The sequence below is a fragment of the Seriola dumerili genome, unplaced genomic scaffold (genome assembly GCF_002260705.1).
Source record: "Seriola dumerili isolate Sdu_G_001 unplaced genomic scaffold, Sdu_1.0 BDQW01000337.1, whole genome shotgun sequence".
Lineage (NCBI taxonomy): Eukaryota > Metazoa > Chordata > Actinopteri > Carangiformes > Carangidae > Seriola > Seriola dumerili.
Genome location: NW_019174592.1, coordinates 1,010,034 through 1,035,748, shown reverse-complemented (window position 1 = coordinate 1,035,748; position 25,715 = coordinate 1,010,034).

Below are 25,715 nucleotides of genomic sequence, written 5' to 3'. Positions count from 1 at the left end.
AGTGTGTATCATACTTAAAGACCTCTTTGTAATGTTAACCCTTAAATGGGCAAGAGCATAGAGATCAATGAGAAAATGAATGAAATAATTTAACATTATTTTCCAGCTCATTAGGGCTTAAATAACCACAAATTTTTTTTTTTTTTTTATTTACTCAAATTAAATTTTTCATTTGACACTATGAATCTCTCTTATGTGGCCATAAATATTGGAACATGAATATCTCACTGACAGTGGAAGGTCTGCTCTGAGCGTTTTGTCAAGTAACAATAGCAGCTGTGCTTTTACACATTTACATCCAATAGACAGTCTGTCCACTGAAGCACATCCTGCATCAGCAGAAATTGTATATGATCCATGCAGTTCCACAAGTGCAGCTAAAATACTATAAACTGAACAGATGAAAAGTTCTTACTAAATATATATCAATATCCTTCTTAGCTATATGCCAGTAGCCACATACCCTGTTTTGATGTTTAGCCTCATTAGATCCCCTACTTACTCTGAAGTAGGGGATCTAATGGTGCTGCAGCTATGGATACTATCCTCACTCTTGGCCCGCCGCCCACTGATGAAAGTTCATCTTCTCTTCCTCCACTAAATGAATCTGATGAACTGTTGGGAAGCAGGAATCTCTCGACCATAAACAACAGAAGAAGATGACAGAAAATCCCTGAAATATTCAGGCACTGATAAAACTGCTGATCCAAGCTACTCTGGTTCATGGAGAGGAGACTTAATGCTGCATTTGACACACGTGCCACGAGACCTGCAGATAAAATCACAGGTGAATCAATTGTACAGTTTTATCTGTGAGTGATGTTAAAAGAGCGAAGATGCTCAGTATTGGGTATCTATTCTTTGGGTGTCATAAGCCATATTTCAACTTAAAATGCTAGAAATTCAGAAGTTTCAAAATAAAATCTGCAGAAATATTGACACTTTCTTCAGAAATAGCGATGTTTTCACTGCACGCAGACACATTGCATTACCGAGTCACATGACTACAGTTTTTGAGCCAATCCCCAAAACGTCTGTGTCTCCCAGCATGCAATAGACATTCATGGATAATTCATTATACCTTGATCTTGTAGCACCATTAAAAAACCTGCACCAGTTTTCTCGTTTGTCAGGTGCTGGTAGCATCTACAGCTCCAGTGTTGTTTCACTCAGGAGGGGGGTGAGAATGGGTTTTTTTTTTGGGGGGGGGGGGAAAATACTACATTACTACAACGATGCTTCTCTTGGGTCCATTACTTGCACCAAACTATGGGCGCACGTGTACTAAAGCACACATCTCCATGTGCACATACACCGCCGAGATGCTTTAAAAGTCCCTGGAGAATTGGCTGTGATTATTGTGGTTAGCGTGATTGCTATCATCGTCTTCCATCTCGGCCATTATCAGCGGAGCATTTCCCTGTGTGCTCCTTTCAGCTCAGCGCTCTGTTTACCCTAATGTGAGCTGGGGGGAACATAGCAGAGAGGCGTCTTCCATAAACACCTTGTTATCTCTCACTCCTTCTCTAATTTTCTCTCCATTCTATCATTCCTGCTCATTTCCCCTCGTCTGTCGATGGCCTGTGTAGGGGCCGCGGCTCTCCGGCTGAAATTGAAGAAAGCACAGGCTGCGGTATTGTGTGTTTGTTTTGGCGGCTCGTCGCCGTTTGTTCGTCAGCGTCTGAAGTTGTGCCGATTCCTGCTTCTGCTTGTTTGGTGGTTTTTTATTTGCCTCCCACCACCTCAGTAAAATGGCCTCAACCTATTTAAAGAGGTGTCAAAAAGTGGGATGGAAATAATTTCTGCCACTGATGCCCACACGTTTCTGCTTTCTGGCTCAGATTTTTATTATCTGTCTCTTTCTTTGCTCTCCCCCTCATCTGCATGAGGCAGCCTTAGCCAAAGCACTCAGTCAATTCTGCACAAATGGGATTCTTACAGTCCAAATAGAGAAGATTGAAATCCAGAGCCACGCGTTTGAAGGGTGTTAAACATGTCACTCAGTTAATGCTTCTTTAAACAGAAGAAACCGAGAGATTCCAGGTCATATTAAAACTTGATTTCCTGGAGTACAGTGTTCGGCTGCTCTGTCGGGTGTAGGTAATAACCTCCTCTGTGTTTTATTGCTGGTTAAATACATGCAAGTGTGGCCTAGATCAGAAGTAAGCACTTGCATATCTGTGATTTTATGAGCACCATAGCCTGAGTGATTCCTGGGTAATGCTTACCGACGGCTCAGACGAAACAACCAATCATATGCCTTTGTTATCTGAGGCTGAATTCAGTGTTTGTTTACAGCAGGACTTGCACAAAACCTGCAGGTAAGTTTGCCACATGAGTGGGTGGACTTACTTCACATGGTCAAGAAGGTACGTGTGTGTGTGCAAAGTGTGTGTGAGTCACACCCCACAGTGACATTTAATCAGACTTTGATCTGTCATGTTATCCCCCTGTCAGTCCACTAGACACGCACGTCAGAAGGAGCAGGATGTGTGTAAGAATGTGTGAATGTTTCATTGTGAGAGGTGTGAATCGGCGGTGCCACAGATACTGTCTGGCTCGTGTCGTTGTGTCATTGCCGCGTGCTGTCTGAGCTGCTCACACGCGCACACACACACGCACACACACTTCAGTTCCCTCCAACCTTTTTTGCCCAGAGCTTTTATCAGCAATTCATTTCCCAGTATCTCAGCCATCAATCATTCCAGCTTGTCCTCAAATGCAGCCGTCACTCCTAAAGACGAAGACAGGGAGCGATGTATACACAAGGAGACACAAGCTCAGACAGGCAAAGAGAGAGGGGAGCTTTTTAATTAAGATTGCAATCGACAGACACTTTTAAGAGATGAAACTTTGCCTCATTTTTGAGAGTGTTTGATCCTGAGTTGACTGTGTTGTGGCTAGCCCTGGGTCATATTTGTCCTTACAGCTCTGAGTGACTTACAATGAGGGCCACAGTTTTGGAAGTTCAGTTTAAAGTCTTGCATCAATACGTCTTCTTTTTCCTTTTTAATTCTATTTTTTCTACTTTGTTTGGATTTCTACAGGTGCCTCTCTTTTCTTTGTCTGCTCAGTCCCAGTGACCGTTGCATCTTATGATACCCACTCCTGCTTCTGCGTATTCTCAACAATCCAGGAAAGCAAAGACCTCCCTACAGCATCTAACAATTTCAGAGAGTAACCCGACTGCTACTCTTAACGGTGCAGGTGACCCTCGACTGAAAAAGCAGCAGAAGTCTTTTTCTCGAAGGTTAGTCAGCAAGGTGCAGTGAAAAAATGGGGGCACGGAGCACATGGGAGAAATACTGAGCATCTAATCTGAACATAAACCGGCTTTCTGAGAGCCCAGAGCACACTCTGGCCCTGAACTGCATTGTTCACACATTCAGAACACTTTCTTGTGTGCTTATTCAGAGCGTCACCCTCGCGGAGCGGTGAGAGTGCTCTCTTGACTCTGGATGCCGGGAGGAGGAGGAGGAGGAGAGCAACCCAGTGTTAACAGTGGTAGTGAAAGTATCCCAGCTACCAGCTGCTAGTAAATCAGTAGGAATGGACTGTCCGTGTCTGCTGAAATCCAACCAACTCAAAAAAAAAAAGCGACATGTAGCTGTGTTTAAAAGGCGGTGATAACTGCATTCCTCCGAATTATAATGTTTTCATCCGGCTACAGGGCTGTTAAATCCTGCCATCCAATTGGAGAATTAGCAACACCAGCTGTTTATATTTATGGATCAATTCTTAATATTAAGTAATATTAATATTCAAGTGCCAGTAGGCCTAGTGGCTGGAAATGCGCATTGTCTTTTCTTTTTCTCGAAATTTGGATAAAATCTGCGTTGTATTTGGATGGAAACCCGCTGTCTGTCAACTTAATTGTCTCCTTTCATCATTTGTTCAACACGAATGTAATTCCTAAGGATACAGGGCTGAGTCACTGGTGCGGAGGGATTGGAAGAGCCTCTGGACACCAAACCTCCACATAGATGTAATTCCCCACTAAAACTTAAATTACACTTTTACCTTGAAGATGGGTCAACACACTTTGAAGAGCCGGAATCTCTCTGCGGTAACAGCTAGTCCTAGCTAGCCGGATTTAGCTCATTTGTTCTGATTGGCACAGAGGAGATTAATGGCGTCAGCCTCACACATTCCAGCTGTTTCGGCAAGTGTTTTCAACCGGCAGATTTTCTTATTTGTCGCCCAAGCGTGGTTTGAGGAGGCTCTGACAGCTTTGGAACCCACAGAGTCTGAGTGTTTGTTCATTATTATCACTTTTATCCCAGTAGGTGCAAAGATGGAAGGAAGGGGCCTTTAGCTCATCACTGAAGTAAGATTATGCTGAGAGAATAAAATGGTGGAAAATCGGCTTCTCGCTGCGTGCAGAGGTCACATTTCAAAGGAAGCCAGGACATTTAAATACACCTTTGAGTCGGTGCTGTCCTTCAGCTGATGATGGTGTCTGCCTGCATAATGACAAAGAGGAGCTCACTTTCATCTGTCTCCATTTGTTCCCGCTCCCTCATTCTTTGTGTTATTACTGTGGCAGCCCATTGTTCCCCTTCGTCTCCCTGTATGCTTGATTTGTTTGGTCTTAGAGATCTGTGGATTTCAACTCTTTGTTCACACTGTTGGGAGACATTAGGTTTTGATGCCAGTCGATGCTAAACCTGTGTTAGTGCATTCTGCAAAACAAATAATGTTCTGTGGGCGTTTCTCCCAGAGTTAAGTTAGAAATGGAAAGAAACTTCATATTTAAACAACAGCTGTCTGGTATCATTATAATTACATCCATAACCCTGTTATATTTTCAAATATTAACTTGTGCGACACTCTCATTGTTTATACACTGCATTTCCCGGAGAGCGCCTGTCGATCGTACAGTTTCACCTGCACGTCTTTTAGAGCAGTAAATAACATCTTCCACGAGACGGACGCGTTAAAAAGGAATCACTACTCTGTTTTATCACTTTTTAATGCCCTGAGGAGATTATTTTTCCACTCACACTACAGTCATACAGTCAGGTTAATTCAGCTTTCTTAATCACATTTATTTTAGTCATTTGCACATGATCCTGTGTTTGTAACTTCACCAGGTGATGGCAAACAAGGCTATATCATTGCTGCAACTACCAATGAGGACATAGAGGTCATTCAGGAGTTCACATTCTGCAATGTTTTGTTTAAATGTGACAACTGTATAGGCTAAGAATTAAAAAAAAATGCAGCATTTCTCCCATAGAATTTAATGTGAAAAGGCTTGAAAACAGAACATAATTTACTTCGACCTTCACGTTTTTTCCTCTAATGGCAACATGTTAATGAGTGAGCTTTAGAGGTGCAGGTAGGTGGATTGTGTTACAGGGCCAGTCTAGCTGTTTCCTCTTTTTCCAGTCTTTGTGCTAAGCTAACCAGCTGCTAGCTGTAGCTTCATATTGAAGACCTAAGAGCAGTATATCTGTCTTCTCATGTAACTCTTGGCAAGAAACCATATTTCTCAAACTATCAAACTAATTATTTAGCAGGATAAATATATAATTAAAATCCATAATTAAGAAATCAAGAGATCTTCTCTTTTGGTTCGTGGTCAGATATTTCCTCAGAGCATTGATAGGCACAGTGGGGATGTTCATGACTGTAGTATTTCTAAAATCCTGGCCCTGCTTGAAATGCATGTTTGCTCTTCTTGACATTCATTTCTTTGTTTTTTGACATTGTAAATATGAACATTTGCATTTGCATTTGCATTCGCGTAAATCACTGACAACACAGTCTGTTTAATGATTATTAGTTATTTTCACTCCTATCTTCATGTTATTCCTCACCTAATCTCTGCAGCTGACAGTCTCCCTGCAGGGATCATTCACATTCCAGTTAATTATCTAATGTATTTACACATCCCTCTCGCAAATAACTACAGCATGTTGGTTTTGCAAAACTGATCTCTTTGCACACATGTAATTTTCCATTGTATTTCACCCCCGACTTAGAGCATTTTGGCCAATTGTCCCGCAAATCATTTACATTCAGACCGCAGCACTACAGTCCATTTTGCCGACTGACATACAGCCAAGCAGTATCAATAAACCACAACACAATTACTCCATTCAAACAGGCTCGCTCCAATCAGAAAAATAGCAAACAGCAGCAATAAACCTCTTTCTTACCCACTCCGAGTTCTTGGCTACATCAAAGAGACCTCCCCAGAAATGCGCTCTGTTTTTTTGGGAATCAATCTGGTTAGGGCCAGATAATTATTGTAGTAAGGCACAGGAGCCAGCTTCTTTCACTATGGCAATTAACAAGGCTTGTTAACATCAAAGGCAGAAAAAGACCAGAGGCTGACTTTCAAACGGAAAGTGTAGCGAACTCGCAGGGGGATCAGCTTTACGTTCACAGTCTGCGTATCTAAATGTACTTGATTTGAGACCAGTGTATGTAGATGAAAATTTTTACCAAAAATCTGCTCGGTGAGAGTTTCACAGCATAGATAGAAGTGTGGCTGGTTTAAAATATTAAGTAATTATTAATCTATACAGTTTAATAGAAAACAATAGCCTAAGTCTGTTTATGCCTAATTCATTGGTATGTATGTATGTATTTTTATAAATGTATATGAAACCTATTAGAAATTGGAATAATTATATATATTGACATATACTGTATGTCTATCCCATACAAATATGAATGTTAATGTACGTATGCTTGTATTGTGAACATATGTAATGCATATATAAACGTATATCCGCGTATATCCAGAGGATGTACATATGTGATAATAATATATCCCCTTATAGTTAACATATATGGCAACATCACTCTTCATAAAGGGGTATATACTGTATGTCATATGTTATGTTTCTGTATGGTTGGCAGAGGCTTAATTTTGACTATCATTTAAAACTAGTTCTAATTCTGAAAATGTTCTATAAATAGATGTAGAGGTCACCACATTGAGAAACAAAAAAAAAAAACAAATGCATCTCGGAGCTTTCCTTGCCAAGTACATTTGACAGGGACACAGCAAAGCCTCTTTTCCTGGAACCTCAATCACTCATGCATTCGTCAGAAAGTTTTTTTTTGCTCTCAGACACATTTTCATCTAGCTTCAACTTTCTCCGGCGGAGGAAATGGGTAAATGTAATCCCTTTTCTGATGGGCGAACAAGCTAATCTGCTTACTTCCTCCTTTGTGGATTGACTCGGCGATGGCAGAGAAACAGGTGATAAAAGAAAAGTACAGACAGAGAGGTTTATTTGACTTCCTCCACTTCAGTCTTCCCTGTTCTCCTTCTCTTGGGAGACTGACTATAGCTATTGCAGGATTATCCTGACGGCTCCTATTCTCCATCTCTCCACATTCAATCTCTCTCCCCCTCACTGCGTCTCCTCCTGCCGGGGTCAGCATTGATCCCCTGCTCCTGGAAGTTTCTGTGTTTGTTACAATGTATTCTGTTTTGTTTTGACGCGTTATCTTTCACAAGAGTGCAGCGAAGGGGAACACGACCTTACCAATGTGTTGCCAGCCTTCCAGGCTGTGGGTGGTAGATAGAGTTGTGTACACACACACACACAAACACACACACACACACACACACACACACACACACACAACAAGCTGTTTTTTATTTGCTGATACAATCTGAAACATGAAGTGGAGAACGTATAGAGAACACTTAAACCTCTTGCTATGGCATGAAGGGCATGACATATGTTGCTGACGTATTCAGCGGCACTGAGGACGATGCATGTGTGAATCAAAGGGTAAAAACGAAATCAGTCACATCAGTATTTTGTGCACGCAACACCATTTTGTTGACGTCCTTGGAGGATGTGACCCTTAATCTCTGCCACTAAAATTACTGACCCCAGCGAAATCTGTGGATAAACTCCCGAGTCTGTCATTTCATGACGTATAGCATTACATGCATCATATTCACAAGCCTGCCTCTGTGCACCAGAGGATGCATCAGGGCGGAAAAAGTACTGATGCAGTTTGAGAGCTGTAGAATAAGTCTCCAAAAATCCCAGAGAAAAAGTTGCTCCTTATTACCAGGCGTGATCATTTGTTCATGAACCCTGATGTTCTGTTTGGGGCCCTGGTGCTCTTTAACAGCTCAAACTTCATACTTAATATGGTTTTTATATATTAATATGGTTTTATCAACTTTATACTCATGACTTTCTGTGATTTTATGAAATTTGATTATAAATTGGGTTTTGAAATGATAACAATTTGAGAAGTCCGAAACAAGACAGAAATGTGATGTATGAATATATGTCCCTATATGTTATGTAACCATATATGTCACATCCTCTACATATATGAATATAGAAGTTCATAACATGAGTGAAATTTGCAATGTGCATATATTAATAATATGCATATGAGTTTGTTGTTTTTTTTACATTTTTACCGTATGTGTTAATGGTATATATTTAATTTATTAAACTAAAACAACATACATAGAAAATTCTATATACTTATGTATGTTTTCCTTATTAATTTCTCATTCATTTGAATGTCTTTCTTCCTATTCTGGGTAAGTGGTCTCAGACTTTCACCCGACTGTATATAATATCAACATATATTAACAGGCGTCGAGTTGCATATATATATTTACATATCATCTGTCTAAAATATAAGCATACATACATATATATACAATACTGACATGGATTTACACCTCTACAGAGTCTAACTGACCCCATGTAACATCACTGTGTGTGATTCTGTGCCACTGAATTACTTTTTGCCAAATTAAAGGAATCAATATTTGTTCATGCAAAGCCCATACAACATAAAATATGGTGTAATAACAATGTTTTATGATTATTTCAGTATTTGGTCACTTTAATTAAATGTGTAAGCCCGGTTTGTGGCGAAGGGAATGTTCCCACTTCAACACTTAACTGATCTTTAGGTCAGTGAAAACAAACCATCAACACAACACTGACACATTGCAACCCTGTCTCCTAGAAACTGATTCCAGCATTACTCCTCCAGCAAATACATAAGGAAGAAGTGCAATTTCAACCACATTATGTTTTCTATTCATGTAACGAAGATATGTTGTTAATTTACATATTTGGCAAATCTCAAATACCTGATTGGATCAAGAAAACTTTATTGCCACATGCAGCAGGTACAACTACAATGAAAATTTAACAGCCTCAAAACTGCCAACTGTGCTTGTAAAGAAAATAAAGAAATAGTTAAATTTTTTATAAAAACACACACAACTTCTGAATCTAAAAGTAGAATATAAAAGGTATAAAAAATATAAAAGCAGCAAAAATAGACCTTCTCGAGCCAGGATGTGTTGCCAATAAATTACGTGTTCACAGACGACGTATTTTTCTTTTCCACCAAAATACCCAATCTTACAGTACAGTGTCCACTTGTAGTGACTGTAGCACTATTACACTTTTTTATGGTTATGTTTAGGCTCTCACAGCACAGATCATGGTTTGGTTTGATACAGGGAAAGTTCACAGTGACTTCAGAAACAGGAGGTTTATTTCCATTTAATTCCATTTTTGGTGGCTAAACGTTCACAACCACATCCTTGCTTGTCCACTGTCATTGAAAATGTGTAGCTTCATTCAAAAACAAACAAACAAACAAAGAAAGAAAAAAAGACCTTGAACATAACACAGTCAGCGAATATGTTCCCTAGAAAATGGATTTGCATCTGCAGTTTAGTTAAATTTACACATAATTTCTTGGAGACCTTTTAAATTGGTACCATGAGCTAGTTAGCAAGCAGTTGGTGAATTTATGTCCAATATTCACTCTCCTTTGAGCTCTGTTTTGGTCTCCACCAGCTTCTGTCTCTTTAAACAATAAGGACAAAAATCCAATGTCAATAAAATATAAAGGTTAAATGTTTTTACACATCTCATTTTTATCAGTCGATAAATTTAATCCAGAAACAATTAGGCTACTAGAAACAATGGCTCGACATTTTTAATTGGCACTTAAGTTTGATAGGTATTTAAGTCAGTAAGTAAAGCGTGTTATTTCATATAGTAATTACAGCTTCAGAGTCAAAACGCTCCCATCATCAGAGCTGTAACATCAGTGCAGGTCATGATAAGACCCAGTCCATCGCCATTTACAGTGACTATAATTTCTTCTCTGCATTGCACAAGCACTCCCAATTTATTCAGAGGGCCATTCAGCAGTATCAGGTCTGAAAATGGAGTGAAGCTCAATAAACTGCATATAATTTTGCTTTGCCTCAAGGACAAAAGACATGCAGTCAGAGAGAGGGTGGGGGGTGGGTGGGTGGGTGGATGCGGGGATCGTCCTAGAGAGGGCAGACAGATGAACTGCAAGAAGCTTAATAACAATATGTGAGAAGATAAAGGAAGGAACTACTGCAGCCTAAAGAAGTCCATCTTAAGTGTCTGTGACAGTTTATTGTGTGAATCACTCCTTATTCTTTTGGGGTTTCCATAAAGAATCTAATGAAAGCAAGGCAGTAATTTTGAGGAATGGGGAGGACTCCGACGGTTGAGATAAATGAGCTGTAGTCTAGTTTATCAGATTTAACAAACCATCAATCAACAGGAGGTTTTAAATGAGGAGATTGTGCTTTTTCTTTCCAGATTTATTTAATGGAGCTGAACTTCAGGTGGCTGTAATTCTCATTGAGTGTGTATATCTATTTAGAGAAAAGTGTTGCCATTTGTGAAAGAGTACATTTCCTAGAGCAAGCATGTCCGCATGTAGCAGCTTTCAGGACACAATTATCCTGTTGAGGACATGCTTCACACAATCCAAAACATTTTACACCACGTTGTCTACACTTACGAATACATAATGCTGTCACAGGTGATTGTAAAGTGCCTCAGCTCTGCTTTAGTAAACATGTCTCCTGACAACGCAAATGAATGGTGATGTCAGCCGCCTTTGGGGAAGTGAAACAGACTCCACTTCATTTAATGCTAATGCCAGCAGCGCTACTCCCTGGGTGGCTTATTTATGTATGTATTTATAATTTTATTATGTGGTGTTTATTATCTACCAAGGCTGAGTGAACCTGGAAAGATAAAGAAAGAAAAAAAGATTAACAACATTAAGTAAAGGATACCCGGTGGGTTATTATGATAATATAATTCTGTATGTGTTTGGGACAGTCATAGGTTGTACCTCTCCACGAAAGGGAATATTCTAAAAAGGTCGCAGTTATCTTTGAGGACACTGAGGTCACGTCCTCTGGTTACTGCTTTACTAGAAATTTAACAATTGTACAAATCAGCTAATGTTAGCTTGTTAGTTTTCACTTGGCATCAAACTAACAAATCTGATGTGGACAGGGGAAATTTTAATGACTTGGATAGTTTGCAGCAGCTAATCGTAAATCTGTAATTAAGTTTGTGTGTAAAGTCCTTAAGTTCTTAACGAGCAAATGATATACTTTGAAACTTGTTTAGAGCCAGCAAGTGTTCAGAGTTAGCAGTATGCAGTTTGGAATGAGTGGGAAATGTCAGATTATGCAAACCTAAACCAAAACTATTTAGCGATTTTACGCTAGTGTTATTAGCATAACTTTTTGCAATTTGACATATTGGTAAATTTGGTGTTATGGTACATGCTATTTTTGTGAAATATAATTTATAATCTTCAGTTTACCTCACTATAAAACAGCATTTTAATTCAGTTTCAGTTAAATTAGCTTTGCAACAGTTAGCATACACTTGACAGTTTACTGGGTGCAAATAATCTATATAAGAAGTAGTTTGTGTTTTAATTTAGTGATGTGACAATTTTTTAGACTTGGCATCTCTCTCTGACTCTTGTTGACGTTTCCCATTTTATTCCTGGCTGTATGGAGGAGGCTGTGAAACAGCAAAAAGACCGTCCAGAAGGGAAATAAATTATTCACAAAACATAAAAGAAAGAGTTCATATATCAAATTACCTGTCTAATAAAATCAAAACAAACTGTTTTTGATGCCTGGTCAAAATGCATTTTGTTTGTGGAGGTTCTCATACACCCAGTATCCATTAATCCCGGTTACAGCCGTGAAGCGAACAAAGTTCTTTCCTGTTATTGCAGCTCATATCAGGACGAACACTGACAAAGTGACACATGAAGATGCTCACACTTGTGTAGCTTGGGGGCCCAGTTGAGTATTAGTCTAAATATGGATTGTGTCAGGGTGAGAATGCACCTAGACGGCTCTAAACAAGTGAGCTAAAAATACCAGCAGCCTTTCATGACCAGGAGGGGAGGACGTCTGCTTTTTCTTTCTTTTTTTTTTTTCTTCACACCACTCCTTCTCATGTTTTTCCTTCATCTCTAAACATTATGCAGTTGTCTGGTGCTCTGCCAGCTCAAACAGATATTCACTTCAAAATATTCTCTTGTGGTATGCCAGTACAACAGCCAAAGCGTGTGTGAATACATCCCAAGCTTTAAGTGTCTGAGCCGCCGCTTCTTATGTACGTCCATCAGAGTTCTGCATGTGTGAGTGCGTGTGCATGTGAATGAATACATGAAAAAAAATCCGCAGGGGAATTGCTGTGTGAATACACTCACTGTATGTCCTCAAGGTCAGTCTGAGACCAGAGTGGGGCTTCCGTAGCCACACGCATACACACACATATATACACAGAGATATATAAAGAAATAGCTTGTGGGACACATTTGAGTCTCTCCTTTCGCACTAACCATCTTGAAAACCTTGAGGGCCTTTCTTGTTAATGCTGCCCATTACTTTTCCCTCGCCTGTGGTGGATGGAATTTCTGTCAGCATCACACTCTCCCGTGTGGAGCATTTTGGGCTAAGTAGTCCAAATGACATGGCTCTAAAATCCTTGAGAACGGCTTTTACAGCTTGCTTTTTACCTTCAGAAGCCTCTCCTCTCATGACCACTTTAGTCTCCATTTCCTCCCCACTTTCCGCCTTTTAACCATGTTAGAGGGTCTCTCTCCCATCATGCATTGCAGTGTTATCAAAGTCGACCACCCGCCGTTTGTTAATCACACTGATGGAGGTGTGAAATGGAGTGTTCACACTTGGCAAAGTGGCGTGTGAGCTGATGCAGCCTTTTTACTTTGGTTATGGTCAGCCATTTTGGAAAGTGCAGGTGACTTTTTGCAAACCCCAGAGGCACAAATAATCTGATGTGGTGTAATTACGATCCATTAGTTTATCTGTTTGGGATGTTATTTGAATATTTGAAACCAAACTTTTCTAGAAATTCATTTGGAATATTTTAGTCGCAGCAATGGTCTGCAGTTCCTGGCGTGCAGCAGCCATAATTTAGCTGGATTCTGTGAGCAGCAGTCGCTTCTGGCCATTAAAATGAAGATGAGGGAGAGTTGCAGGAACAGGCGCCTGCTGCAGTGGAGCTGCAGTTACGTTGAAGCATTGTTGCATCGTCCCCTGAGACATGTTTTCTCTGCTTTTATTTCCCAACATATAATCACAACTACGATTGAGCCTCAGCTCTAAAGATGGGCCCGTGGTGACTGGAATAATGAGAGGGGTGTGATGTCGCATTGCCATGTTCATGAGTGAAAGAAACTCCTCATGACCCTGCTGCTTTGGCTGACGAATATATTATGACACAGAAGAGTATGTTTGCTGATATGATATCAGGGTTGAGAGTAAATTGCAACCAGATGTGTTGAACATCAGGCTTAGAAATGATGTAATTATGTAATTATGTAATTACGTAAAGCAGAATCCAAGTCCAGCTTCAGTCCAGCGAAGTCTGGTACTTTGGCTGCGCCTGTTTGTGCAGCCTATGACTGCGTCTGCAAGCAACAAGTCAGACTTTTATTCTACCTTTATTTCTGAAGGGTTTATGTCCCTCCAGGGTCAGATAAATAAAAAAAAGTTGTTGTGATAATTTTGCAAGTAACAGATGCTTTAGACTCTTTTGTGCTTGAGTCTGTTTTGCCTTTTTCCTGCGATCCTGATACTGGTCACTTTGTTTTGCTCCTCTCCACAAGATTGGTTTCTGGTGAAGTGACAGTTGTGGTTCGGCCTGAGCCTCCAGTTCATGGGGTGGATATAATCCTTGGTAACGATTTAGCCGGTGAACATGTGTGTCCTGTTGACGATGTCTGTGACATATCTAAACAGCCTCAGGTCCTGTCGTCCTCCCGACCATCTGTAATTGTGCCAAAATGTTTCCAGTCCGTGTCGTCACTCGTGAGCAGTGCGAGCCCTGACCTTCCTCAGGTATAAGAGTCAGTCACCTGTTTGGTTTGTGTGCCTGCACCTTTTACAGTCCATTTCACACAGTGAATTGATGAAAGAGCAACAATCTGATTGTTCCCTAAGGAGACTGTTTGAACAGGTCTCTCCTATTGAGGACTTCAAATGTTATTTTGCTCAGAATGATCCTCTTTGGGAGGAAATTGGCTCTTCAGTGTGACAGCTTCCTGTGGGAACCTATTGGTTTCCTTACAAGTTCAGGGACACGGTGTTGAAATCATCACACGATGATGTGGCAGATCATATGGGCATTAGGAAAACTTGTGCCCGTCTCCTGTGGTTCTGCTTACATTAAAACTTGTCACCTGCGCCGGCCCCTCCATCAGCTCCAGGCGTCAGTCAGCTGATGGAATACCTGATTGTGGATTGTGTGGGGCCGCTGCCGCCTTCAAAGTCTGGTAGCCAGCACCTGCTGACAGTTTTGTGCCCAGCTACACGCTCTCCTGCAGCCTACCTTTTGCGTTCCATCACAGCAAAGTGAGTAATTAAAGCCCTGTCTCACTTCCTGTCAGCGTCTGGCGTTCCCAAAGTGCTACAAAGTGATCGGGGCTCAAATTTCACTTCAAAATTGTTTCCACCGGCTCTGCGGCTTCACAACGTTTTCATCAGACCTTGAAGTCACTCTATTCATTCTGTAGAGGACTTAGCTGGGATTGGGAGGAGGGGCTGCTTTAGCTGCTGCTTGCTGCAAGGGAGGTTGTGCAGGGAAGTGCAGGGTTCGGTCCAAATGATTTGGTAAAAACCTGCAGCATCAGGTCAGTCCAGGAGATCAGGTTCTCGCTTTGTCACCTGTAGTGGGATCACCATTTCAAGCTCGGGTTACTGGTACATTTACGGTGGTATGTCAAGTTTCTGATCACTTGAACATTCGTCATATTGACGGTGGGGATAATATTATGGCAGATCCCCTGTCTTGTGCTTTCTGAGTTTACTGACACTGTTTTCACTCTTTTCACCCTCTCCTTACTGGTGTTTTCTTCCTCACTTTCTTTTAAAAATCCTCTTTAGTTGCCAAGTTGCGGAGGAGTGAGATGGGAGTGTGTCCATTTTTAGTCCACTTCTATCTCAGTATTCTGAATCGAATTGCCAGCTAGGTAGAACGCAGATTCATTTAGTGACTGACTCTTTGATATTTTGCATGTGATGACTTTGAATCTTTGCTATGATTGTGATTTTTCATCGTCTCTTCATAGTTAATGTAGGTGTTCCTACTACAGACACCTTGTTGGTGTCCGATCCGAAATGGAGGGTGTGATGACCCCTCCTGTTTCACTGCTCTGCTTGGCCTCTCGCTTGTTCTTCTCTCCTCCTGTTTCAGGAAGCAGCCAAGCACACTGGAGGTCATCAGATGATTCACCTGGGCCACAGGACTGATGGGGGGGGGGGGTGGGGTGGGGGGGGGGGGTGTAAAAGCTGGCCTGCTCAGTGGCATTTGCTGATTTGTACCTTACAACCTTGATTTATTTATGGAAATACTTAACTTCAATAAATTCCTTTTACTTTTGATCCCAGCATGTGTGCCCTCCCTCCTCCTTCGTCTGAACTTTGAGTCAGTTCGTGACAGGGGAAAACACACTGTCAATAGGACTAATTTAACACATGCCAAGATGACTGGCCTCAGAATGCGCTGCCAATTGCGGCCAGTTAGGAAAATAACAAGACGGTCGATTTGTTTTTAACCTCCAGCTGGCACTGCTGTTTATGTCCAGGAGGCCGACAGCAAGCTTTAGCTTATTATTTAGTCAGGTCATCAGTCTAAACGCTAATTAAAATTGTCTCCCCATTGGCTTTAGTGTTTGTCTGTGTGTGCATGTGTGCACATGTTGTTGTTGGAAACAAGAAAGGGGCAGGAAATCTCTGTCTTCTTGTTGCTCCCTCTGAATGACAGAAGCTCTTAATTGTACATATTTGGACATTAAATAAATTGCCCCTCTTCTTGGATGGGAGTAAAGGGAGCTCAGCCGCAGCTGGTCAGGAGTGATAACACTTCATTTACCACAAAAGGAGGCAATACAGGCACCTAAAGTCTCTCTACTAAGCCTGAAGTAAAGCACCTTCTGCTTTTAAACTCTTTGTTCGCGCCATGTTAATCAGTGTCAGACTTAGAAGCGGAGAGTGAGTAAAAAATAGATCAGTAGATAAAAGTTTCTATCCATTGTTTGTGATGATTAAGAGTCCTACCTCCTTTCTCCGTCTGCCCTCAAGTCAGGAGGGTATAAACTCCAGTCCAAAGTGAATTTTGATTCAAAGTTAAAATCACATCATCATATCATCCGCTCTTTAAGGTTGCTGGTCCTTCTACCCTCGATTGTCTGGTGCTGGCCAAACAGCCGTTAGGATTTTTAATAGGTGGTATGTGCTGGGATTCATGGAGCAGAAGAGAAAACACAACCCACACGACAACTGTGAGGAGACAGAATTCTATAAGTGCAGGTGTGTCGTGGAGAGTTGGCGTGTGCTTCGTTTACATGATCACAGCACTGTGTATGCAGATATCACATTTTATAATTCAGAAACATGTTTTTTCACGGAGTAAAGCAGAGTTTTTTTTTTTCTGTTGAATCGATTGCAACAGCCTGGGTTTTGAAAAGGCTGTCTTGAAGACAAATTTATTGGAGGGGTGCCTTGTGGATGCAAGCAGGGCCGTGGCCAGGATTTTATGAATATTGAGGTCATAGATACAAGCAACTCTCCCAACACCACCTCCCTCTGCAGACCGGAAACTGTCTGAATTTCTGCATCAATTACAGTCATATGTTTTTTTACTGGGACAAAATGTAAGCATAGTAAATAGGAAAAAATATTGGTATCAAATTTGTAAAATACAAAGTGCTTCTCTTGCCAAAACTAAAACCAAAATGCTGAGGTCATGACCTAAGTGGCCTCAGTGGTAGCTATGGCTCTGGATGTGTGCATGCAGTCTAAGTAAATACACTCTGTCAAATGAGTGTGTGCATATGCCAGTTTCCTGCACACACAACATTTTGCTGTTGCTTAGAGGTTGGTGCTGTCAGTCAAATCCCTGCTAGAAGGTGTCTGCTGACAATTTCATATGTACAGTATGTCTTGCTGCTGGGGTGTCAGGTATTGGGAAAATTGTTTGTGTCTGTCAGCATCCAGACAAATCTGTCTTTGAAAATTGGTGTCACTGTGTGTGTGTGTGTGTGTGTGTGTGTGTGTGTGTGTGTGTGTGTGTGTGTGTGTGTGTGTGTGTGTGTGTGTGTGTGTGTGTGTGTGTGCGTGTGCGTGTGCGTGTGCGTGTGCGTGTGCGTTCAGGACCAGACCACAGTGCGGTGTTGACAGTTGCACTGTGTCAAACGTTTGCAGTCATGAGGAGGAGTCTGCGTGCCTCGCAGCGGTGGCGGCTGTGGGTTGATGTTGGGTGTGATTGGGATTTCTCTGCACGGCCACGGGAGCGTCAACACATTCGCATGCTGCACTCCATCAACGCTCGGCGAGGTTAAAAGTGCAGCAGACAAGTTCAGAATCATTCCAGATGAGGTGCGCAAGCTTGCTCACAAGATACCTCAGTGGTGAATATAAATCTGGATCTCTGAGCTGAATTTTAACGTTGACTCTAATGCACAATTACACTTCAAATGTTTACAGACAAAAATGTAGCTCAAACATGGGATCAAAGTTTACGTGTAAAGTGCAGGGCCACATCTCCTGACAGTTTCATATGATGATTGTAAAATCTGGGGCGTCCTGATGGCCTAGTGTTTAGGGCGTATACCATATGGGCATACTGAGGCCTGAGCAGCATGTCTGCATGTCTCGCCCCCACTCTCTCACCCATATTTCCTGTCTCTCTCCACTCTTTTTCCCTATCAAATAAAGGCATAAAAACCGCCCCAAAAAACGTGATTGTAAAACCAATTAAACCCTCTTAAAGGTCCCATATGGTATAAAGTGAGATTTCCATGTCTTCTTTGGCTATAGATCAGGTCTAGGTTCTATATTAATACTGTGAAAGTATCAAAGTGCTCAGTCCACAGAGAAATGCACACAGCCTGTATTCAGAAACTGAGCCTTAAAACCAGCCGTCAGGACTTCTGTAACTTTGTGATGTCACAACAAAGCACCGCCCTCAGCCATGCCCCAAGCCCAGCCCACTGTCCAGCTTCGGATTTGGTTTCTCTGAGTGTTTACCTGAACTCTGCCATATTTTTATGCGATCACTCAGAAAGCGGTCTCACTGATCTGTTGTTGCTAGAGCTCCAGAGAGAAGCCTGTGAGAGGAGATGTGAAACTACATTGAGATTAGGTTCTGAAAACCACAAATATATCTTCTTATGGACCAACACTTCAAATAAAACAAAGGAAAAGTTTAAAATATGGGACTTTAAAAGAGGTGTATCCCAAAAGCTGCATCCCAGCTTTAGATGTTCTGAGATACGACTGCAAATAAACAGGTGCTTTGTTCCCACTTGGAGAAGAACATCTTCAGAAGCTTCTTGATGATGAACCAAATTAGCATAAATGTAATTGAACAACAGATGTGCACAGGTGATCTGTCAAGCCATACTTACCCAGTCTTGATGAATTAGATGAGTTGAGTTTTTGAGTGTTAAACTTGTTATGAATAAATAATTCCCAAGGATGTTTTTTATTCTCACACTTTAACTTTGATTGTTGATTTTTAGTCATGAATATTTAACGTTGTAGAGAAGTACTTTAGAATTGAAACAAAGTTTACAGGAGTTTTAATAACAAATAATGTTTGCCTCAAGCAGCAGCTAAATCAATCAAAGTTTACTTTCTTCAACTTCTACCCAGTAACACATCATACAAGGGCAGCAAGCGGAAAGCGGTGAAAGTGGTGGCTGTACTTTAAGCTTTTGTTTTCATACTGGATGATTCCTGTTTCATTTGCAGCATTTATGTATGTTTGTTAATATATAGCACACATATACAGCTTACATACAATTAAATAAGCCACCACGGTACTTTAGTATCCAGCATTCCTTTCAGCACCACAGACAGCTGCCATTAAACGGCATAGATTTTTACAAATCAAAGTCTGTTTGCAGGTCCTGGGGAGTACTACTGCATATGTGGGGGGGAAAAAAAAGTTGTGTAAAGCCTTTTGTGGCTCCAGAGGGAGCAATGCGAGATCCGATAAATTGCCTTAAGTGATGACTCTTGATGTCGGTGTCGGTTGGGGCTGAAGACTACAAGCGTGAAAATGAAAAAAAAAAAAAAAAAATCTGGGGGTGTGGAGTTAGAGAGAAGCTAACCACCAGACCTCTGTAGCCTGCTCCTCACCTCTGCTTGAGGCTGCATTAACCACTACAAAAAAAATCTGAAACTGTAATCTCTCAAACTGTTAACTGTAGTTGCATTGTGGGTAATGTAGGTGCCGGGTTTTTGATGAGGAAGAAGGATGCGTGGAATAAAATAGATGATAGCTTTTGTTCTGCTGCATCAGTTTTTTATCTTTTTCTGTCTAAACGGTGCGCGATGAGTCAGACGATGTCACTGGAGTGAAACACTGAATCAGTGGAGGAGTCTTTCATGTGCTGCTTTGGGGAAAAGTGCGTTAAAATGAATGTTCATAGAGGCGCTCTTAGAAAACATCCTGAACTTCAATCAGTCAGTATCAGGGGGCAGGGTCCACATCATGTCACACAAGGGAGAGCAAGAAAGAACATCACAAGTGAAAAAAAACAGAACATGAACTACATTATAGAACTACCTAATACTGGTTTTAAAATACTTTGTGCTGGTATCAGGTAAATCGTCCTGATAAATCAAAGCTTGAACTCCCTCTCCGTCTAAGTTCAACCCGTCCCTCTGTGTATAAGAGAAGATCAGTCTTCTCCAAGTACGAGGATTTGGCTGGATGCCATGGATGCTAATAAAGTTACAATGTATGAGAGGGTCAAATGGTTGATCCCATTACCCTTCATGAGGGAAATGACAGTGATGGCTGGCCCCCACGGCCCCCGATGAGAATCAAAGCAGCGAGGTAGCACCGTGAACTGCAGCGGCTTCCTTTGTTAATAGGACCTTAAATCACTTTACGGCCTACATTATTTAACAAGCCTACATCTTTTGATGCAGTTATGTAGCCGCTGATATTAATTTACATCCTTACTTACTTCCTGTTTGATGTCCTTGACATTGAGCGGCTAAGACTAGTCTGCTCCCTCGCTGGAGCCTCCCACATGTAAATGACATTCCTCCACAACTGATAGGACAGTCAGTCAATATTATCATCATTTAACTGTCGTAGCCATGAATCCTAGCTATCTCATTAACAGTTCACCCAGGTGAATGTAAAATATCACCAGTTTTGCTACGCCTTCTTAGCTGCTCGCTCTTGAGAACTTGTTCCTGGCTATATCTCTGCTTGCTCTCCCGTCGGATGCCATGATTCCTTCTGCAAACGTTTATAATTATCACCTGAGCTTTCCCATCAAGTCTAAAAAAAAACCCACACATAGTCAGGTGTTGTAGATGACAACGCACTCCACCTGCTTATCTTGCATCCCATCTCCTGAGTTGCAATATTGTTCTGACATCAACACCACGATTGCTTGAGCACAAGGGAGAGAGGGAAGGAGGGAGGGAGAGGTGGGAGAAAACGACGGGGGAAAAAAGCAGCTTTAATATGGCAACTGATAAGGAAAATGAGTGAATACAACCTACGTGAGCCCCCTTCAACCTGGATCTCCCTATCTCTCGTTTCCTCCTTTTCTCATTTTCCTCTGGCAACCCCCCCCCCCCCTTCCCATTTAGAATTGCAAATCAGCCCATGTGTTTCTTTACAGGCAAGGTGGGAGATAAGGAGCGAGGTGTTGGATGTATCAGCAATCTGAGCATGCTGTTCATTTTAATTTATTTATTTTATTCCTGGCATTTATTTATCTCTCTGTCGCTGCATGAATGTATGGTTTCTTGTTTATGTATGTACATATGGGTAGCGAGAGGATTTTTGCTTGTAAAAGTGATAAAGATGGATAGCTTGCTCATACGTGTGTGATCCGGCTCAGATTGTGTTGTATTCAAGCATGAGCTCAGGGGATGGGTGGATACAGAACATTTTGTTTCCCAGACATGCGTGTGTGTGTGTGTGTGTGTGTGTGTATCTGTCTGTGTGTGTGTTTTTAAGAGGATTTTTCTGTGCAGTGTGTTGTTGCGTGACTGTGAATCCACAAACGGCTCAAGGCGGGAAGGGGTTGAGATGAGTAGATGAAACTTGTTGAAAAAAGGGGGAGACACTGTTTGGGTTTGGCTTGAGTCAGCAGGCAATGATAGATGAGCCCAGAGTGCTGCCTGGAAGACGGACTCCAGGAGACCACAGAGTCATTCACCCTGCGCTGATACACATGGAGACAGCGCTTGGCTACTGAGCACAGAGATGGTGGAGAAAACAAGATAAGATGTACAAGCACAAACCCACACACACGCACACACACGCACACGCACACACATACAGACTGTCAGTCAGTGGAGGTGGAGTTGGAAAAACACCAAACTTGGTTTCATCAAGAACAGTAAAGAACAGTCAGCCTATAGCTGCCTATGGGCAACATTTGTTAAGATGTATTATTTCAGTGGTAAAATGTTCACACAATGAAACCTAATTGGATTGTGTTGGTGGAATCTGAAACTGATCTTTTTTCTTTTTACTTTTTTATCATCAAACTCTTATTCTGGAATAACAGGCAGCTGCTTGTTTGAGGTTTTCATATCTTATAAATAGTCTGTTTTATTTATCACACATTAGCATATGCAAGCTTTTTCTTGATCTCTTCTGGCTGCACACACTGCAAGTGTTCTCCACTTCCAAGCTTGAAACACACACACACACACACACACACACACACACACACACATGCAGCTTAAGCCTCTTTGGCAGAGCCCAGAGTGCCATGTCCACTCGACTGCCTCGGTGCCAGGTCTGATACAAGGCCGAGCCGTGCCAAGCCACTTGCCCCTCAGCGGGTGGTTTGAGTCTGGGCTTCCATAGATAGCTGTGACCGGCACATCACTGCCATGGTAACTGCCAAATGACACCGCCACCACCCCCGGCCTGTGTCCTTACTCTCACCAATACAGAAAGGTCGTGTATCATGTCCTTGTTCTGTCAGTTACATTTAAAATCTGCAGGAAACAAAACTGGATTTAGTGCTTAGTCGCTCATACACACACCTTACACCTGCTACGATCACACACTTTCATAAACCGATACATACTTTGCTTTTCTTTATTTGCATTTCGTGCACACAAACCGACAGAGGGCCTCGGCCTCTGGGGAGGTAAGTGTCGGGTATAATCAGCAGCTATTGTTAGCAGAATTATGTTGTCCAAGAGGAGATCGTCCTCGCTGAAAATAACTATAATCCAAATCCACACAGCTCAGAGTTCAGCCCATCAGAGTAATAAGGTTGCTTGCAAACAGATCCTTTTGCAAATAACCTCACATCCGCCCACAGACACATACACTCACTCACTGAATGTGCCAATAGGTCATTTCAATCAGACAGTTTATGGGTAACAAATGATTTATAATGTGTATACTGAGAATGTGTGGAGTAGAGATGGGCTTGGACTTGTAAGGCTGGGTATGATGTATGTAACGGCGCTTTAAAAAAAAGGCGAGACACTCAAAAGTGAGGTGAAAAACTTAAGAGAGGTGAGACACAATAATGGTTTGAATGGGTTCAGCACACATTTTCTGACAGTCTTTTTTTCTTGACGTACATGTGAAAAGTGAAAAGTAGCTGTTTGAAGAATAAAAGGAGAGCTTCAGACTGTGGCGTCGGCTCAGATAAATACATCAAATCTCTGGGTCGATCCTGTTTTATGCATTTTAAAAAACATTTCAAAGACTAGACCATTTCTCCTGGCAACTTTTTACTCGAGCCTTCATCACCTGTCAGCTGGACTCTTGCACCTCCTTGCTTTCTCTCTAGAGTCTGCTAAAACTCTCTGTCCTGTTTCCAGCTGATTCAAAATTCAGCTGCCATGATTTTAACTGGAACCAAGAAACTGGACCATATTTCACAGAAGCTGGCATCCCAGCAGCAGCTCCCAGCTGCTTATTGAACTCATTACAAAATTTTATGGATTACTTTTTGGGACCTCAGCCCAAGTAATATGTCTGAACTTTTAGTGCCTCATGTTCCTCGATCCCTGAGATCCAACACTTCTCTCATAAAATGTTTTTATGTCGTTTCGACTTGTGATATGCGAAGCACTTTGTCTCTGTATGTTTGATTTGCTACATAATGCTACATAAATGAAGTTGCACACCTGGCTAGTCTTTTATGAAGTATAAGTGCCTGTCAGATGGTTGATTTCGGGGACGTGGCAGGGGTTTCAAACACTGTTTGACAAACGGACAAATACCCTTTTTACACCAAAATGAGTAGGTTTTTAAAAAGTGGGTAAACCTGCTAAAAAAAAAAAGCGATTGAGTCCTTTTCCACTGCCAGACTAGTTTGCACAGTTTGTTTATATTGTTTGAGCTATGGAAGACGTCACAGCATGAAAAAGGGATGAAAATTAGCGTGTTGTGTTTATTTCAATGCCGTATCCGATTCCTTTGCCGACAAAAGCCAGATGTTAGCTGGTCTTAGGTTTTAGGTCTTAGGTTTTTTGACCAGTGGAAAAGGGGCTAAAGACTTGGTCAAAGCAGCGTCAAGCTCTGACTCCGTCACTGCCCACAAGAATACATCGAGCTCATCCCAGGGTAGAACTGGGGGCCATAACAAACTTTCCCCAGGGGAACTTTAGAGTTTACAGGTGGATGCTGGGCAGGAGGTTGAACTTATAAAGTGCGTGTGAGCAATATGTCATGAGCCGGAGTGGCAGCACAGCTTGTGCCGCCTGCCTGAAGTGGCTTTTGGGCTTCGCTCCATTTAGGCATCCATTTTCAGCTCTCCCAGCTTTCTCCTCCTTCTCTCCAAACTGCTCGACAATTCCCCCCCACCAGACCCAAATCAATTTCTAAATCCAATTAGTCATTGCATTAGACTGTGAGGAAAAACACCAATGTGCACTGTAGCTTGACAAATGTTTGGCTGCTGCTGTTGTTTGTTTGCCACGTGAGAGCTATTGATCAGAGGGTATGTGGGCGACAAAGGGGGTGGGGGGTGGTGGGTGTAGTGGAGATAGGTTTTATTGTAAAGTAAATGTGAAGCACTTGTCTATTTCCGGGGCGGAGGGAAGGGAGATAAAAAGGATTGATAGGCAGGGAGGAAGTTCTGCACGGGGTGAGAAGGGCAAGAATTCGACGATAGTGCATGGGGGTGTGGGGCCGGGAGGGGGGGGGCAACATCTGGCAGCAGCTGGGGAAAAAAGCAGGTGAGGAAGAGAGATAAAGAAGGGGCGGGGGGGGGGGCAGGTTGAAAGACAGAGATTTTGGTCGGCTTGGAGACAGAGAGATTAAGGGAAGGAGAGTGGCACAGAGTGAGTGTTATTGCCTGAGGTTCAATGTGTCAAAAGCAAAAATGATGATGCCAGGCGTGGCCGGGGGGCTTCCGGGCTATCTGGCAGCTTCCGTAGCCAGGAGGTGCCCACTCCGAAGTGCCAACATGAAAAAGAGAGAATGAGCTGGACGGAGTGTTGTGGGACGAGAGGCAGGCTGACAGAGAGAGAGAGAGAGAGAGAGAGAGAGACAGACGGACGGCTAATTTAGAGGGGAAAAAACAGAGACTGATGAGGAAGGAGAGAAGGGAAGATCAAAGGGGCCGAGAAGCTTCACAGTTTTACCCAAATCATCCAGACCCCCCCACCCCCACCCCACCCCTACCACACCCCCACACATTGATGGTTTTGAAGGCTTCTGTGGCTCGAGAATTACAGCACAAAAACACTTACAGCATGTTGCTTTGGGCAACAGCCTAGAGGGGATAATAATACAATAACACACAAAATGATAGCATTTATTAGTCCAAGGGAAATGGAAATTCAAAGGCTAGTGTAAAAGTAGAGTACACATCCACCAGCACTTTTCAATAGACAACATGAAAACCAATTAACAGCCATAATAGCTACGGATGTGTTATCACAATACAATGTACACATATAACATGTATAGACAATTTATTCATACATTTCGTCTCCTCTTCATGGGGTTCACAAGGTTTCACATGTTTGCATATTAGACATTCAAACGCATAGCTCTGACTGTTTCCTATTTTATCCTTTTTTTTATTGAGAGATGAGATTTGAGGAAGTACATATTGTTACAAGTCTGTACTCTTCTCTACCCTTCCTCCTCCTCCTCTTCCTCATCACTTCTCTGCGTCGTCTCGTCTCTGCCCCCGTCTTGTTTGTGCCACGATTTTGCTGCTCTGTGTTGCAATTTCAACATTTCAATATTTCATCTAATATTTCCAGAGCAGAGAGCAGTGTTGTTGAATTATTTAGCAGCACCGGAAATCTGGGTGAGGAAAGTCTGACACGCCAATACACACACACACACACACACATGCACACGCACTAATACTAATAAATACATACA